This window comes from Meles meles, chromosome 4 (genome assembly GCF_922984935.1).
Source record: "Meles meles chromosome 4, mMelMel3.1 paternal haplotype, whole genome shotgun sequence".
Classification (NCBI taxonomy): Eukaryota; Metazoa; Chordata; class Mammalia; order Carnivora; family Mustelidae; genus Meles; species Meles meles.
Window position 1 is genome coordinate 94,105,383 of NC_060069.1, and position 17,747 is coordinate 94,123,129.

Consider the following 17,747-nt stretch of genomic DNA (forward strand, 5'->3'; position numbering starts at 1 on the left):
ATAAATAAATAAAATATTTTAAAAAAATAAAACTATCTAATCTTTGAAAAGTGTGTAAAGAAGGAACTTAAAACTTTTTGAAAAAGTGTTAAGGACTTTAGTGAATAAGGTTTCTGAGTTTTTTGTCTTAGGACACATATTTAAGAGTTGAAGGTTTAAAACTTAGATAATTAAAATAAGAACAGACATGAAGATAATTATATTCAGTTATAACCAGGGGAATAGTAGAGGAATCAATAGTAGTTGAATATTTGTATGTCCTTGTTATAAATCATGTAATTGTGCATTATTTAGAAAAATGGAAGGTAAAATACTATAACATAGAGCTTCATAATGTCTAGTGTTGAAAGTCATCTTTATCTTTGGTGAAGATCAAGGATCTCTCTGTTATCTGAGATGCACATGCTAGTGGGTGGTCTGTACGTTTGGATATTTCTGCATGTGGAAAGAGACCATACTTGCCTACAAGCTATATAGAGTCCTCTGGGAAGCTGCCTGATGAGCAGCTGTCAGGAGGGTTGCACTTGGGGGATGAATTGCTCGCATCTGTGCAGGTGAGTGAGGTCTGCCATATATCCTCCACTTGTTCCTTTGTAACTTCAGCAGAGCAGTTCCACTTTGCCAGCTCCTTCATTTGCTTGCACATCAAATTTAAAACATGGGTATCTTATATATGACTGTCAGTTCTGGCACCATCCAAGAGATTGCAGTAATCCGTGGTTATTAATAATATAACCTATTAAAATGAACTCAGCAACTCCAAAGAGGGAATCACTGAATAACCAGATTCCTCCTGTGGAAGCAGACATAATGGAAAAGACTAGAGAAAGCTGTGATAGAAAAGGGAATGAAAACTCTCAAGAAAATACAGTTGCAACATAGAAAAAGTTGCTTTGGAACTAAAAATGTATTCAGAATTCTTAAATCTAAGAAAGATTAAAAATAAGAAATGACCAAAGATGTACAGTGAGCACAATAGTATTGATATCAAATAAAATATACTAAGAGCCTTGAGGCTTTAAAGGGACAAAGAGGAATATTGTGTAGTGATACAAGGGAACAATCAAGCCAACACTCCAATTTTTAGAGAATAGGCAAAACTTAGGAATAAACAGTCACAGAAAAAGAAACACTAATGGAAATTATACAAATGAAAAGATACTCCACCTCGTTCATAAAACTTGTAATTTAAAAGTACACTGAGTACCACTTTCCACTCTATAAGATTGGCAAGTATTAAGACATTTGATAAAACACTGTTGTCAAGGGTGTAGGGTAACATATGCTCTCTCATACTGCTGGTAGGAGCTTAAATTAGTGCAGCCATTATAGGAAGCAGTTTCGCAATAATTATTCATTCACATTTCTTATAACCCAGCAGTCCCAATTTTAGGAACTGGTTATACTGATGTGCTGTGAGATTTGGAAAGTGAAGCTTAGTCTTTGCAGTATTATATGTAATAGCAAAATATTGAAAACTGATAGTTCACCAGTAAGATTTGATTAGTGTTCAATACATGCAATGGAATAGCATGTAGATATAAAATTGGAAATAAGGGCGCCTGGGTGGCTCAGTGGGTTGGGCCACTGCCTTCGGCTCAGGTCGTGGTCTCGGGGTCCTGGGATCGAGTCCCGCATCGGGCTCTCTGTTCAGCGGCGAGCCTGCTTCCCTCCCTCTCTCTCTGCCTGCCTCTCTGTCTACTTGTGATCTCTCTCTGTCAAATAAATAAAATCTTTAAAAAAAAAAAAAAAAAAAAAAAAAGAATGCTATGTATAAGTATTAATGATCTAAAAGACACATTAAGGTAGCGAAAGTGCAGATCAACTTGCTATGTATATAATCATTTGTTTAAAAAGATGCCACGTACAGGGGCACCCGAGTGGCTCAGTGAGTTAAGCCTCTGCCTTTGGCTCAGGTCATGATCTCCGGGTCCTGGGATTGAGCCCCGCATTGGGCTCTCTTCTCAGCGGGGAGCCTTCTTCCCCCCCTCTCTCTGCCTGCTTGTGATCTCTCTCTCGGTCAAATAAATAGATGAAATCTTTAAAAAAAAAAAAAGATGCAATGTACAAACACATAATATTTCTTGTAAGGATACACAAAGACTTGATGTTCCTTATCTGGTGGTAGAGAAACCATGACTGTCACAAAGAAGTTTTTAATTTTAGTGAAGTCCAGCTTACCAGTTTTTTTTTCAGGGTTCATACTTTTTGGTGTGTGCTTAAGAAGTCATTACCAGAGGTGCCTGGCTGGCTCAGTTGGTAGAGCATGTGACTCTTGATCTCAGAGTAATGAGTTCAAGCCCCGCATTGGGTGTAGAGATTACTTTTTAAAAAAGTCATTACCAAATCCAAGGCACTTAGACTTTCTCCTATTTTTTTTAAAGATTTTTATTTATTAATTTATTTGACAAGGAGAGCGATAGTGAGAGAGGGAACACAAGCAGGGGGAGTGGAAGAGGGAGAAGCAGGCTTCCTGCTGAGCAGAGATCCTGATGTGGGACTCAGTCCCAGCACCCAGGGATCACGACCTGAGCTGAAGGCAGACTCATAACCGTCTGAGCCACCCAGGTGCCCCTCTCCTATTTTTCTTCTAGGAGTTTTGCTGTTTACATTTAGGTCAGTGATCCATTTTGAGTTGTTTTGATACAGGTGTAAGATTTATGTCTAGTTTTTATTTTTGTTTTTACATGTAGATCTCTAGTTGTTCTAGTCTTATTTGTTGAGAAGCCTGTCCTTTCTCCACTGAATTGCCTTTGTACATTTCTCAAAGATGAGCTGAATATATTTGTGTAGGTCTCTTTCTGTGCTCTCCATTCTGTTGTATTGATCTATTTTCCTTTTCTTTTGCTGATACCACATTGTCTTCATTACTGTGGATTTATAGTAGTCTTAAAATTGGGTAGGGTTCGTTCTCCATCTTTTTTTTTTAAATGTGTTTATTTATTTGGCAGAGAGAGAGACAGCCAGAGAGGGAACACAAGCAGGGGGAGTGGGAGAGGGAGAAGCAGGCTTCCTGCCGAGCAGGGAACCCCGATTCGGGGCTCCATCCCAGGACTCTGGGACCATGACCTGAGCCAAAGGCAGACACTTAACTACTGAGCCACCCAGGTGCCCCTCCATCTTTTCTTCTTTGATATTGTGTTGGCTATTCTGAGTCTTTTGCCTTTTCATGTAAGGTTTTTTTTTTTTTTAAGATTTTTTTTTTTTTTTTAAAGATTTTATTTATTTATTTGACAGAGAGAGATCACAAGTAGGCAGAGAGGCAGGCAGAGAGAGAGGAGGAAGCAGGCTCCCTGTGGAGCAGAGAGCCCGATGCGGGGCTCGATCCCAGGACCCTGAGATCATGACCTGAGCCGAAGATTTTATTTATTTATTAGAAAGAGCACGTAGGAGCAGGGGAGAGGGGCAGCGGGAGAGAGAGAGAGAGAGGCTGCTCAGGGAGTACATGACACAGGGCTCGATCCCAGGACCCCAAGATCATTACCTGCCTGAGCTGAAGGCAGACACTTAATTGACTGAGCCACCCAGACACCCACATGTAAATTTTTTTGTTTAAGATTTTATTTATTTATTTGACAGAGAGAAAGATCACAAGTAGGCAGAGAGGCAGAGGGAGAAAGCACAGGAAGCAGGCTCCCTGCAAAGTAGAGAGCCTAATGTGGGGCTTGATCCCAGGACCCTGAGATCATGACCTGAGCCAAAGGCAGAGGCTTAACCCATTGAACTATCCAGGTACAACCCCCCCCATGTAAATTTTATTATTTTTAAAATTTTTCCCCCATTGTAAATTTTAAAATTAGTTTGTTGATAATCCACAAAATAACTTACTGGGATTTTGACTGAGCATGTACTGAATCTGTACTGAGAATAACTGACATCTTAACAGTATTGATTCTTCCTATCCCTGAAAATGTACTACCTGTCCATTAATTAGATCTTTAATTTCTTTCATCAGAGTTGTGTGGTTTTCCACTTAAAGCTCTTACACATATTTATTGGCTATATACTTAAGTATTTTATTTTTTGGTGCTAATGTAATGTCTTTGTGTTTTTATTTTCAAATTCCAATGATTCATTGCTGGTATATAAGAAAGCAGTTGAATTTTATATATTAACCTTATATCCTACAACTTTGCCATAATCACTTACTAGTTTGAGTTTTTTTTTTTAATTGCAAATGGTATTTTTAATTTCAATTTTCAGTTCTCTGTTAGTATGTAGACATACAGTTGGGTTTTATATTTTGATCTTACAGCCTGCTGCCTTGTGTAACTCAGTCCTAGTAAGTCTTTTTTAAATTCCTTAGGATTTTCTCTTTTTTGGTAAGTTTTAATTTAAATTCCAATTAGTTAACATACAGTGTAATATTAGTGTCAGGTGTACAGTATTGTGACTCAGCACTTCTGTACAACACCAGTGCTCATCACAAGTGCCCTCCTCAATCCCCATCACCTGTTTAACCCCCCCCCCACCTCCCCTCTGGTAATCAGCAGTTAGTTCTCTGTAGTTCATTTCGTGGTTTGCTTCTCTCTTCTTTTTTCCCTTTGCTCATTTGTTTTGTTTTTTAATTCCACATATGAGTGAAATCATATGGTATTTGTCTTTCTCTGACTGATTTATTTCATTTAGCATAATACTCTCTAGCTCCATCCATGTCATTGCAAATGGCAAGATTTCATTCTTTTTATGACTGAGTAATATTCCATTGTATATATGTGTATCACATCTTCTTATCCATTCATCAGTTGATGGACACTTGGGCTGTTTTCATAATTTGGCCATTGTAGGTAATGCTGCTATAAACATCAGCCTGTATCCCCTTGATTTAGTATTTTTTGTTTCTTTGGGCAAATACCTAGTAGTGCTATTGGTGGGCTGTAGAATAGTTCTATTTTTAACCTTTTTGAGGACCCTCCATACTGTTTTCCACAGTGGCTGCACTAGTTTGCAGTCTCACCAACAGTGCAGGAAGATTTCTCCATATCTTCACCAACACTTGTTTCTTGTGTTGTGGATTTTGGCCCTTCTAGTGGTGTGAAGTGATATCTTGTGGTTTTGATTTGCATTTCCCTGATGATAAGTGATAATGAGCATCTTTTCATGTATTTGTTGGCCATCTGTATGTCTTCTTAGGAGAAATGTCTGTTCATGTATTCTGCCCATTTTTTAATTGGATTATTCATTTTGGGGGTGTTGAATTTTGTAAGTTCTTTATATATTTTGGATACTAACTCTTTATCGAATATGTCATTTGCAAATATCTTCTCCCACTCTGTAGGTTGCCTTTTAGTTTTGTTGTTTACGTCATTATGCAGAACCTTTTTATTTTGATGTAGTCCCAGTAGTTTATTTTTGCTTTTGCTTCCCTTGCTCAGGAGACATCTAGAAAGATGTTGCTATGGACAGTGTCAAAGAAGTTACTGCCTGTGCTGTCTTCTGGGATTTTTATGGTTTCGGGTCTCCCGTTTTAGGTTTTTAATCTAAATTTTGAGATTTTTTTTTAAATTTTTTAATTTAAATTCAAGTAGTTAACATGTGTTACTGGTTTCAGAGGTAGAGGTCAGTGTAAATTTGAGTTAATTTTTGTGTATGGTGTAAGAAAGTGGTCCAGTTTCATTCTTTTGCATGTTGCTGTCCAGTTTTCCCAACACATTTGGAGACATTCTTTTTCCCATTGTATATTCTTGCTTTGTCGAAGATTAGTTGACCGTATAGTTATGGGTTCATTTCTGGGTTTTCTGCTCTGTGCCATTGATCTGCGTGTCTTTTTTTGTGCCAGTACCATACTATTTTGATCACTACAACTCTGTAATCTAACTAAGTCTGGATAAATTCCTTAGAATTTTCTGCGTATACTGTCATGTCATCTGCGATTAAAGACAGTTTTACTTTTCCTTTCCAATTTGTATTTCTTTTTCTTTCCTGATATGACTGACTAGGACTTCTAGTTCAAAGTTGAATAGAAATGGTGAGAGCAGAAATCTTTGCTGTGTTTCTGATCTTAGGAGGAAAGAAAGCATCAAGTCCGTGTTAATAGTTATGATGTTAGCTGTAGAATTTTCATAGCTGCCTTCCATCTGGTTGAGTAAGTTTCCCTTCTAATCTTAGTTTTCTGAGTGTTCTGATCATGAACAGTTGTTGAAGTTTGTTAAATGTTTTTTTCTGTACCAGCACAATGATTAAATGGTGGGGTATTTTTAGCCTATGAGTATGGTGAATTACATTGATTGATGTTTACATTTCATAAAAACTTGGAATTTCCTGGATGAACACCGCTTAATTATGAGAGAAACTTACAAATTCTCCATTTGGAGAGTATTGTTGCTTAGAACCTGTTCTATACTATTTTTAATCCTTTCTAATCTAGAGATGATTCTGGGATCCCTGAGTAGCAGCAGGGAACCAGCTAAGGTTAGAGTACATACATTTATAGTGAAACTAATTGTTTCAGGCTTTGTAACATTTTTGAACAGATCTTTACAACCTGGAAACAGCAATAAAGGAATTTGTGGGCTAAGCAGTAGGAACAGAAGGAATTCACAGTTCTATCAAGAGTGCTGCTGGAATGGCTCCCTGTAGGGACCATAATAGTGCATTTCTGCCAAGAAGGGAACCTTAACTTTTTTTTTTAAATTCAATTAGCCAACATAGAGTACATTATTAATTTCAGATATAGAATTGAACTGTTACTTTCTCAATGAGAAAAATTTTAAAGGAGTTGGAAAGGTGAAAAAGGTAGGGTATTAGTGTTAAAGATTATTTCAGTGTTCAAAATCTTAAAAATAAATTAGCTTATATAATTTAAACTTGTATGTTTAATTTAAAAGGCTGCTAATATTTGCCCATATTCTCTTTGTCAGATTTTACTTCACTATTTAAGTCCTGAGATAACTAGTAAGCTTTTGTTTTATTTTATAATACTTTAAACAGTAGGTATAAGCAACATTTAGTTGCTATTTCTATACAGATTCTTTGGCAGGCTTCTGAATCTAAGGTCATGTTAGGGTGAGTTTGGCCTCTCTTACTGTGCAAGACTTAATAAGAGATTGTATTTTAATAAACACAGTGAATGGTTCTGGCTTTGCCTTTAGAATCTGGGTTTGGTTTCAGGATATTTAAAAATATCTTAATGATCTGAAAATAGACAGCTATCCCATTCTACAAATAGTTCATATAAATTGCTTTATTATATATTTTTTTAAGATTTTGTTTATTTACTTGAGGGAGAAAGAGAGTGTGAGCAGAGGGAGAGGGAGAAGCAGGCACCCCCTCTGAGCAGGGAACCTGCTGAGAGGTTTGATCCCAAGACCTTGAGATCATGACCTGAGCCAAAGGCAGACGCTTAACCGACTGAACCACCCAGGGCCCACTAAATTGCTTTATTTTGAAAAGTGTGATGGTGATACCTGATTTTATAGTTCTTGAAATAATTGTTTTTTTATGAAAGGATGATAAACTTAAATTCTTCTTTTTGGAGGAAAGGATATCTGCAAACTTGTTTCTTTATTTTAATACTCAACTTTCAGTGAATCGCCTTATAACTCAATTGACAGAGTAGAGTACTGTTGAAATTAAAAGGTCTTTATGTGATTTCTTATTTAATTAGTGTTTTGAAAAATGGCATTGATCTGATTGTTTTGTTTCCTTTTCCCATATGGCCCATTGTTATTTTCACAGAAGAAAACCTTTCCACATATTTGACTTCAGCTAGCCATCTTGCTTACTTTTAGTAACAACTAAACTGGCGGGACTCAAATCCTAGGACCCTGGGATCATGATCCAAGCCGAAAGCAGATGCTTAACCAACTGAGCCACCCAGGCACCCCCCCAACATAGTGTTTTTAAAATTAAATCTAGCAGGGCACCTGGGTGGCTCAGTTGGTTAAACGACTGCCTTCGGCTCAGGTCATGATCCTGGAGTCCTGGGATCGAGTTCCGCATCGGGCTCCCTGCTAGGCAGGGAGTCCGCTTCTCCTGCTGACCTCTCTCCTCTCATGCTCTCTCTCTCTCAAATAAATAAATACAATCATTTAAAAAATTTAAAAAAAAGAAAATTAATTAAATCTAGCAATTTAAATACCACATGTAGGGGCACCTGGGTGGCTCCTGTTGGTTAAGAATCTACCTTTGGCTCAGGGCATGATCTCAGGGTCCTGGGATCAAGCCCTGCATTAGGCTCCCTGCTCCACAGGAAACCTGCTTCTCCCTCTCCAACTACCCCTGCTTGTGTTCCCTCTCTTGCTCTCTCTGTCAAAAAATAAGTAAAATCTTTTTTAAAAAATTAAAAAATCAAATGTTTATTGTTCAGGAAAAGATTGAATTACCTTATTCTGACATTTAACCTTGTTTCTCCTCCTCTTATTTTTATTTTTATTTTTTACCCACTCCCTCCTTCTCTTCTTTTTTATAAATTACATAGTGAATAAAAATGGTTGCTGAAATAATTCTTTTTTTTTTTTTTAAGTTGTATCAGTCTCGGCTTTTAATAGCATAGATTTATTCTTGTCTATTTTTATGCTTTATATATGGAATCCTATGGTATTTTTTCTTTTGTGACTACCTTTCCTGCTGAACGTTATGTTTGTGAGATTCATTCATATTGTATGTAGTTGTAGTTGATAATTTTCATGTTACACTGTGTGAATAAATCATAATTTATTTATTCATTCTAATGTTATTGGGTATTTGGGTAGTTTTCTGTGTGGGCATATTACAGTTAATGATCTTATGAAGTTTCTAGTCCATGTCCTTTGGTGAACATATACACACATTTCTCTAGGGCATATACCTAGGATTGGAATTGTTTGGTTAGAATATACATTTGCTCAACTTTAGTAGATACTTCCAGATGACTTTTTCCGAAGTGATAATACCAATTTACACTGCTACTAGCAGTATATGAGGATTCCCTATTGCTCATATTCTTGCTAATACTTGGTATTTTAAAATCTTTTTCCTTATACTCATTCTGGTGGGTATGTATTGGTAATGCACTGTGGTTTTAATTTACATTTCCCTGATGATTAATGCGGTAAAGAATATTTTCCATAGTTTGGTTATGAGTTATAATAAAACATTGTTGTAGTATACAGTTCTATATCAGATACATTTTGTTTCATTCCAGGAAGCTGAAATACAAGAATTATTTTATAAGCATTGCATGCATTTAAAGGATATTATAACAAGTCAAGTCCATGGATGTGGATTTTTAAAATAGCATACATTTAATACTTAAAGTAAGACTGAAATATTAATATAATATCCTATAATATAACTTCTAATGAAATTTGGTTTGAATCTGTCAAGTATATTTTTATAATTGAATTTTATTTCTGTATGACTTTATAAAAGTTATAAAAGAGTTATAAAATTGAAGATAATGTTTTTTGGCAAAAAGAAGTAAGTAGGTTGATAGACTTTGTTGGCTATTGTAATAAGAAACATCACTAGATTCAAATAAAATGTAAAGTACTACACAGATTTTTATATTACTTTTAGAGCTTTGATAACTTTGAAATATTCTGTTGTTGTTTTTTTTTAAAGATTATTTATTTATTTATTTATTTGAGAGGACATGAGAGAGAATATGAGCAGGGTGGAGGGGCAGAGGGAGAGGGAGGAGCAGACTCCGCGTGGAGCCAGGAGCCTGATGCAGGACTCTATCCCAGGACCCTGGGCTCATGATCGGAGCCGAAGGCAGATGCTTAACAGTCTTAAGCCACCTGGGAGCCCGAAATGTTCTTTTTAAAAAAAAAAAAAAAAATCTTAACATCTTGATTTTCTTTCCATTTTATCTACAGATACCCTCTTCGTAACTCTATGTGTGTAATTCTTGGAAGTGATTTCTTTCTTCCTGTTGTCAGAATCCTTAGCATAAGGTGGAAAGCACAAAACAATTCAGAACCTCTCCGCCAAAACAATTATGTTTGTGTGTATATAATTTTATTTACATCTTTATCTAATTTACTTTTTTTTTCCGATTTTATTTATTTTTTTCAGCGTAACAGTATCTAATTTACTTTTAAGGTATTTACTGTAATTAATGTAACTTGATATAAATATAATTTTATTAGCCTCATTGGTATTTTAAGATTATATTGTAATGGCAGGCTCTTGAGAACAAAGTAGGACTTGGCCCTAGCATAGTACCTGACTTATAGGGGCTTAATATCTGTTTGTTAAATGAATGATACAATGACAAAATTCTATCGTCAAATTTTTTTTTCAGGTTTTCTGGTAGTTTCTACTTGTCTCCTCCCCTCCAATTTTGCCTCTCTAGTTTGTAAAGGAGCATTTGAGTGGGAGTAAGAGAAAGTTGTTCTCTCACAAAGTAAAATTTTTGTGAAAATTTTTCAAAGTGGAACTTTCTCTCTCTTTTTTTTTTTTTTTTTAAAGATTTTATTTATTTATTTGACAGACAGAGATCACAAGTATGCAGAGAGGCAGACAGAGAGGCAGGTAGGGGTAGGGGGGAAGCAGGCTCTCCAGGCGCCCCAAAGTGAAACTTTCTCTTAAGATAATCAGTGAGGGGCACCTGGGTGGCTCAGAGGGTTAAAGCCTCTGCCTTCGGCTCAGGTCATGATCCCAGGATCCTGGGATCGAGCCCCGCATCAGGCTCTCTCCTTGGTGGGGAGCCTGCTTCCTCCTCTCTCTCTGCCTGCCTCTCTGCCTACTTGTGATCTCTGTCGAATAAATAAATAAGATCTTTAAAATATATATATTTTAAAAAAAAAGATAATCAGTGAAGTAAGAAATTCTACAATATAGGGGCTGGGTGGCTCAGTGGGTTAAGCCGCTGCCTTCGGCTCAGGTCATGATCTCGAGGTCTTGGGATTGAGTCCCACATCGGGCTGTCTGCTCAGCAGGAAGCCTGCTTTCTTCTTTCTCTCTCTCTGCCTGCCTCTCTGCCCACTTGAAAATAAAATGAAATAAAATGAAAAAAAAATTCTACTATATATTGATTATTTGCAAACAAAGAGAACTAGAAAAAAATGATGTTTTATGAGGAAGAAAATAAAAGAATCTCCAAATATGAGGAAAGAGAACTGTAAGCAGAGAGAGAGCTTAGAAACAATGAAACTGTGTCTGGGTTGCATCTGTTATCCTGGATGATACTAATGAATTTTATGTTGGGTGTTTTTTTTCTCAGCTTTTTCCTTTTCTGGATCACAAAATTTTATAGTGTACTGTTGAGTTAAAAAGGCAGCTAATCCTCTAGAAATTGTTGATTGTTTTGCTGGCCAGTTTTTAAAGCTTTCCTTGGTTTTTGGTTCTAGATCTTTAGATCTCACTATGAACCAACAACAAGTCTTAGGAATCGTGGATACAGTCATTGGAAAATCTTAACCGTATGTGTTAGTGTGGCTATAGAGAAAATGCATGGGACTTAGGTCTGATACTTCAGGGTTTTGTTTAATATGTGTATCAATTTTATATAATCAAAGCAAATACAGAAAATTGCTACCGAATTTGGAGAAAATAGCTGAATAACTGTTGTTTTATTCTATAATACCAGATACTCAAATTCAGAGATAGTCTAGATTTTATTTTCTTTCATTACTATGTTCTCTCTTTTAATATCTAGATTAGTATACCAAGGCAAATTTTAAATGAATTGGATATTTAAAAAATAGAATACTTAAAAATGTTAACTGACTCAGAAATTCCTAGAGAACACAGGTTAGATCAGGCTTTACTTAAATCAGTGAATTAACTATCCTGAAGATGTAAGTCCTTTAAGGTAATGTCCTTATTTCAGTTTCTGTGAAAATTGAATTTGGGATCTTGTAAAATGATTGTGACTGTTTTGCAGGCCATGAGGAGAGAAGAGTGATATCTGATATATCTGGACACAAACCTTAAAGGATTCTAACATAAGTACATACTAAGCTTGTTGGTACTGAAATGGCCTGGGGCAAATATGTCGTACTAGCATGAACTCTGAGATGATTTGGATAGAAAACTCTACTATAAAGCCAAGGGCTGAGTCTAGGGGCTGTGATCAAAGAAAAATTCCAGCATCTATCTCCCTGCAGTCATATTTAGTTCTATACTATTACCCACTCCCTTTTAACTCATCCTGTATTTTGGAGAAAAAAATTTTTTCTCTGACATTTTTCTGTTCACATTAGATGGTTGGAATGAAATCACTTAAACTTAATCTATTGAAATAAAATAATTTATGGAATTAATGACACTCAAATTGTTTCATCAAAGTACTCTTAAAAATTCTGGATTATTTGTTTAACCGCAGTTCACAGCTCTTCACTTGTACACTATGCTTAAGTTTCAGAAATTCCCTTCTGGATGGGAGAGTCAAAACAACCGACCCAGGAACAGATTATTTTCCTGATTGGGAGAGCAGTATTAATTCTTAACACACACAAAATCAAGCTGAGAACCACAGCTAATCTGAGACTTGGAGTTTTTCTTCGCTTTGTTAATTTACTGTATTATTTTACTTATCTTTCTGTTTTTATGCAATTTTCTCAAGTGACTGAGCTGAACTCAGAGAAATATTCTTGTTTTGTTTTGTTCTTTTAGAAAGATCTTATTTTGTTCCAGAAAGGCTATGCTGTCCTTAATGAACTTTTGTTATGCTGGGGTGGCCATGGAAATACACCAAATGGTGTATTTTCCTGCTGGTGGGAGGTGTGAGTGAGTGACAGTCACAGCTGTGGCGCCTCTGGTCCACCACCTCATCCTTGCTGAAGCTACCCATACTAACTATGGCTGTTCTCAGCAATGGGTGGGCATGATGCGGTACCAGTGCAGGCCAGTTATTTCGGGGTGCAGAACTCCTCTGCTGGGCACAGCATTACTTACCTATTGCCACATAACAAGTTATCCTAAAACCTGAGAGTTTAAAACAACAAACGTTTTGCATCTCACACAGTTTCTGAGGGTCAGAGTGGCTTACCTAGGTGATTCTGCCTCAGGGTCTCTCATGTATTGTATCCAAGCTGTTGAGTGGGGCTGTAGTCTTCTGAGGGCTGGACTATGGAGTGGAGAAGGTATTGAGTGTGAAAAGTTTGTCACATAAACATCCTGAAAATCTCCACTTATCTTAAACCTCATTTCCAGATCATTGTGCAAATTTCCTCTCTTGGTGTACACACACTGCCTCGTAAGTACATTTCACAGTCTAGCTCCCAAGCACCTCCACTACTCAGTCAAACAAAATCACCTGGAGGCATTTTAAAAGTCAGTATATGTCTGGAAGATGTACTTCTTCTTTTTTTTTTTTTTTAATTTTATTGATTTATTTGACAGAGAGAGAGATCACAAGTAGGCAGAGAGGCAGGCAGAGAGAGAAAGGAGGAAGCAGGCTCTCCACCGAGCAGAGAGCCCAATGTGGGGCTCGATCCCAGGACCCTGAGATCATGACCCAAAAAACGAAGGCAGAGGCTTTAACCCACTGAGCCATCCATGTACCCCTGGAAGACATACTTCTAAAAGGTGTCTTACTACATGGCTCTTGGTAAGAGCCCCCGGTTCCTCCTTGGCTCCTTGCCATATGGTGTCTTTACAGGCCAGCAACAGATAAACATTTTCTGGGTCCAAATTTGTTGGGGACAAGTAATAATTAAGTTTTCGTCTTAAATATCCCCTCTGAGGCACTTTTCCAAGTTATCATCCCCACCTAGGGCTTCCAGATGTAACAAATGAAAATATAGGACAATATTTGGGACATACTTACACTGCAATGGTATTCATTGTTTATTTGAAATTCAAGTTTGACTGGATGCCCTGTCATCCTGTTTCATTTTCTCTGGGTTTAGTTGTCTTATCTCTGCCCTCGTGGCCCCCTGTGCTATCCTGTTTCTGCATTACTTGCACTATATTGAAATTGACCATTTAGTTGTCAGTGCCTTCCCACTAGGGTTAAACTTCCCAGCAGGTAGGAACTGTGTCTTACTTATTTTATGCACTGTTGAATCCCCAGTGCCAAGCACTGGCTTGACCTTTATAGGTACTCAATAAATATGTGTGGGCTATTCAGACAATGAAAACACTTGGTCTTACTATGGCATGCACTTTTCTCCTTCATCTTTTCTTCCTCTTCGTGATCATGTTTATCAAGATGAATATCAGAGAATGCTGATACAGGGAAAGGGCTAGGAATACCAAGATTTAGAAACTTGCTTTATCACTTTTAGTTTCTTCAGGAGATTTCTTTCCTTACTACAGCCTCACATTCATTGGGATTGCTGATTGTACCACTCTGCTGTCCCTAACACTCTTTCTGCACTTTACCCCAGTGCTTTTCAGTTTAACGAATAAGAATAGGGAATCTCATGTAGATTAAATGACTTAACACAGGTTACCCCAGGGAATCAGCTGGAATTTGAACCCAGGTATCCTGAATCTATTGTGATATGTGAACTACATTCTACTTGTTTTATTGAATGAGAATTATGGAGTCTGTCCATTGATCTACAAATGTGTGGTTGTATTGTGAACTGCTCTGCAGAGATATACAATAACCCTTATGGGAGAAGGGTTTGTAGTTGTTCTAGGGATATGAGAGGAGACATCTAAATAACAAAAGGTAGTTAAAAGTCAGTTAATTAAATAACCACAAAAAAACTACTGAAAATCAGAATTATTTTTAGCTATATCAAATAATTGGGATACTTCGTTAATGTCCTTTGTATCTGCATGCCTATACTTAGGATAATGCTTTTGAGATTTATTCATGTTGTGTGTATTAGTAGTTCTTTGTTGTTGTTGTTGTTGTTCTTTTTTATTTCTGAGTAGCATTCCCTTACATGGGTTTACCGCAATTCGTTTATCCATTCATGAGTTGATGAACATTGGTGTTATTTCCTCTTGTGGACTATTATGAGTAAAGCTATTATGAACATCCAAATACAAGCTTATGTGTTGACATAAGTTTTTATTTTTCTAAGGTAAATACCTAGGAATGGAATTGCTGGGTCATCTGGTAAGTGTATGCTTAACTTTTAAAAAATTGCCAAACATGTTTCCTAAAATGCTTATACAAATTTGTATTCCCATCAGCAACTTACAGGAGCCCTAGTTCCCTATGTCCTTGTCAGCATTTGGTATGGTTGGTCTGTTTTCATTTTAGCTATTCACGTGGGCTTATGTGGTATGATAGAGTGGCTTTAATAAGCATTTCCTTAATGACTAAAGATGTTGTACATCTTTTCATGTGCTTTTTTTTTTTAAAGATTTGATTTATTTATTTGACAGAGAGAGAGATCACAAGTAGGCAGAGAGGCAGGCAGAGAGAGAGAGGGAAGCAGGCTCCCCGCCAGGCAGAGAGCCCAATGTGGGGCTTGATCCCAGGACCCTGAGATCATGACCTGAGCCGAAGGCAGAGGCTTTAACCCACTGAGCCACCCAGGTGCCCCTTTTCATGTGCTTTTTTGCCATCAGCATATCTTCTTTGGTAAGGAAACTGTTTAAACTTTTTTTTTAAACTGTTTAAAATTTTTGTCCATTGTCCTTTATTGGGTTATTTGCAATATTATTGTCTTATTCTGGATACAAGTCCTTTATCAGATATTTATTTTACAAATATTTTCTCCCAGTCTGTAGCTTGCCTTTTTATCTTCTTAACAGTACGTTTTGAGGCACAAACATGTTTTATATTGTAATCTGCAGTTTATCAATTTAAAAAGTTTGTGCTTCTTTACGTTCTAAGGTATCTTTGTCTAAGCCAGAATTACTAAGCTTTCTCCTATATTTTTTCTTGGAGTTTTATAGTTTTTGCTCTTAAATTTATCTGTGATAAGTTTTGAGTTAAATTTTCATGTATGGAGTGAGGTGAGGGGTAAGGTTTATTTTTTCTTCCATATGAATAACCAGTCACTACAGCAGTCACTACAGCATCATTTACTGATAAGATTGTCTTTTCCTATAGAATTGCGTTGTATCTTTGTCAAATAGCAATTGACTCCTAAGTTGAGGGTCTGTTTCTAGATTTTGTTCAGTTCCATTGATTTAAACATTTATCTTGATGTCAGTAACACACTTCTTACTATAGCTTAATAGTTCTCAACAAAGGGTAATTTTGCCCCCCGTTCGACATGTGGCAGATTCTGAAGATGTTTTTGATTGTTAACTGGCAGGTGAAAGATTTGCCTTTGATGGGGTAGAGGTTGGGATGCTGCTCAACAGCCTAAAGTGTACTGCCAGTTACCTATCACAGAGAATTAGCCAGTCCATAATATCAATAGTACCAACATTGAGACACTCTGTGTACCTGTATAGTAAGTCTTAAAGTCAGGTAGTGTAAGTCCTCCAACTTTGTTCTGTTTCAGAGCTGTTTGGGCTATACTAGGTCTTCTGCATTTTTGTATAAATTTTAGAATCGATTTGTAAATTTCTATAAAAGTGCATGTTGGGATTTCGATTGGAATTGAGTTGAATCTATATGTGAATTTGGAAAGAAATGACATCTTAATATTGAATCTTCCAATTTATAAGCATGGTTTATCTGTCCATTATTTATATTTCTATAGGTTATCTCACCAAAATCTAATTTTCAATTGTATAGGCCTTGCACATATTTTGTTAAATTTATTGCTATTTTATATTTTTATGCTATTATAAATTGCATCTTTTTATTTCAGTCTCTGACTTTTTAATTGCTGGAATGTGGAAGAATAATTGATTTTTGTATATTGATCTTGTTGCCTGTGACATTGCCAGTAAACTCACTATAAGTAAAATGTTGAAGATTCTATAGACTTTTCCACATAGCCCAAACTTTTGTGTGTTTAACTTATTCCTTTCTTATTTTTATGTCTCTTTTCCTTTTTCTTGACTTAATGCCCTAAGAATATTTCAGTGTTGAAGCAGTGAAAGTAGATATCATTGTCTTGTTTCTAATCTTAAGGAGAAAGCAGTCAAATTTTTAACCATTTAAATGTGTGATTTTTAGCTATAGGTTCTCAGTAGTTGCCTTGTAGCACATTGAGGAGGTTCCCATCTGTTCCTTGCCTACTGACAGTTGTTACCACCAATGGTTGTTGAATTTTGTCAAATACTTCATCTGTATTGATTAAGATGATAGTGTAGTTTTTCTTTTTAATTGTTTGATACACAGTGAATAACACTTTCTTCTTTTTTTTTTTTTTAATTTTACTGATATTAAGCCAACATTGGATTCCTGGCATAAACTCCAGTTAGGCATGATATATTCTTCTCTTTGTATATTCTTCGATTCAGTTTGCTAAAATTTTGTTCAAATTTTTTGAGAGAGACTGGTCTGTAATTTATGTTTTTGTTTTTGGTTTCCTTATGTTTTTACTTTTTGTCTGAAGTACCATTTGACCTTAGTTAACACCTTATTTTATCTCAGCACTTTCAGGGGATTAACACCCTGAAAGAAGAGGTCAGTTTACTTTTTATAAAAAGTGTGTTGTGTTTTGAAGTGCTATTTGCCAGGAATTGTGCTACACTCCTTTTTTTTTTTTTTTTTTTTAAAGTAATCTCTACACCCAACATAGGGCAGGAACCCACAACCCTAAGATCATGAGTTGCACACTCTACAGACTGAGCCAGCCAGGTGCCCCTGTGCTAATAACTAAGCTCTTTATGTTCATTATTTCATATAATCCTCACAACCTCCTTGGAAGAATTGCACTATTATTATACCCATTTTAGAGATGAGAAGACTGAAGCTCAGAGCACTGACTTTCCCAATTGGTAGAGATAGTTCAAATCACATTTTTCAGATTGGAGGTCAGTCTTCTAAACACATTGCTCTATGT

General features: G+C 36.4%; 1 protein-coding gene across 7 annotated transcripts in view; it reads left to right on the plus strand.

The window, feature by feature from the left end:
- Positions 1 to 17,747, plus strand: part of TFDP2 (transcription factor Dp-2) — a 170,771-nt gene that overhangs the window by 65,501 nt on the left and 87,523 nt on the right. The window contains exon 3 of one of the 7 annotated variants that reach the window (XM_046002559.1): positions 14,913 to 14,947. The exons of the other annotated variants lie outside the window; for them this stretch is intronic. The gene's annotated coding sequence lies outside the window, so the exon portion shown is untranslated. The remainder of the gene's footprint in view (positions 1 to 14,912; positions 14,948 to 17,747) is intronic. 7 annotated transcript variants of the gene reach the window in all.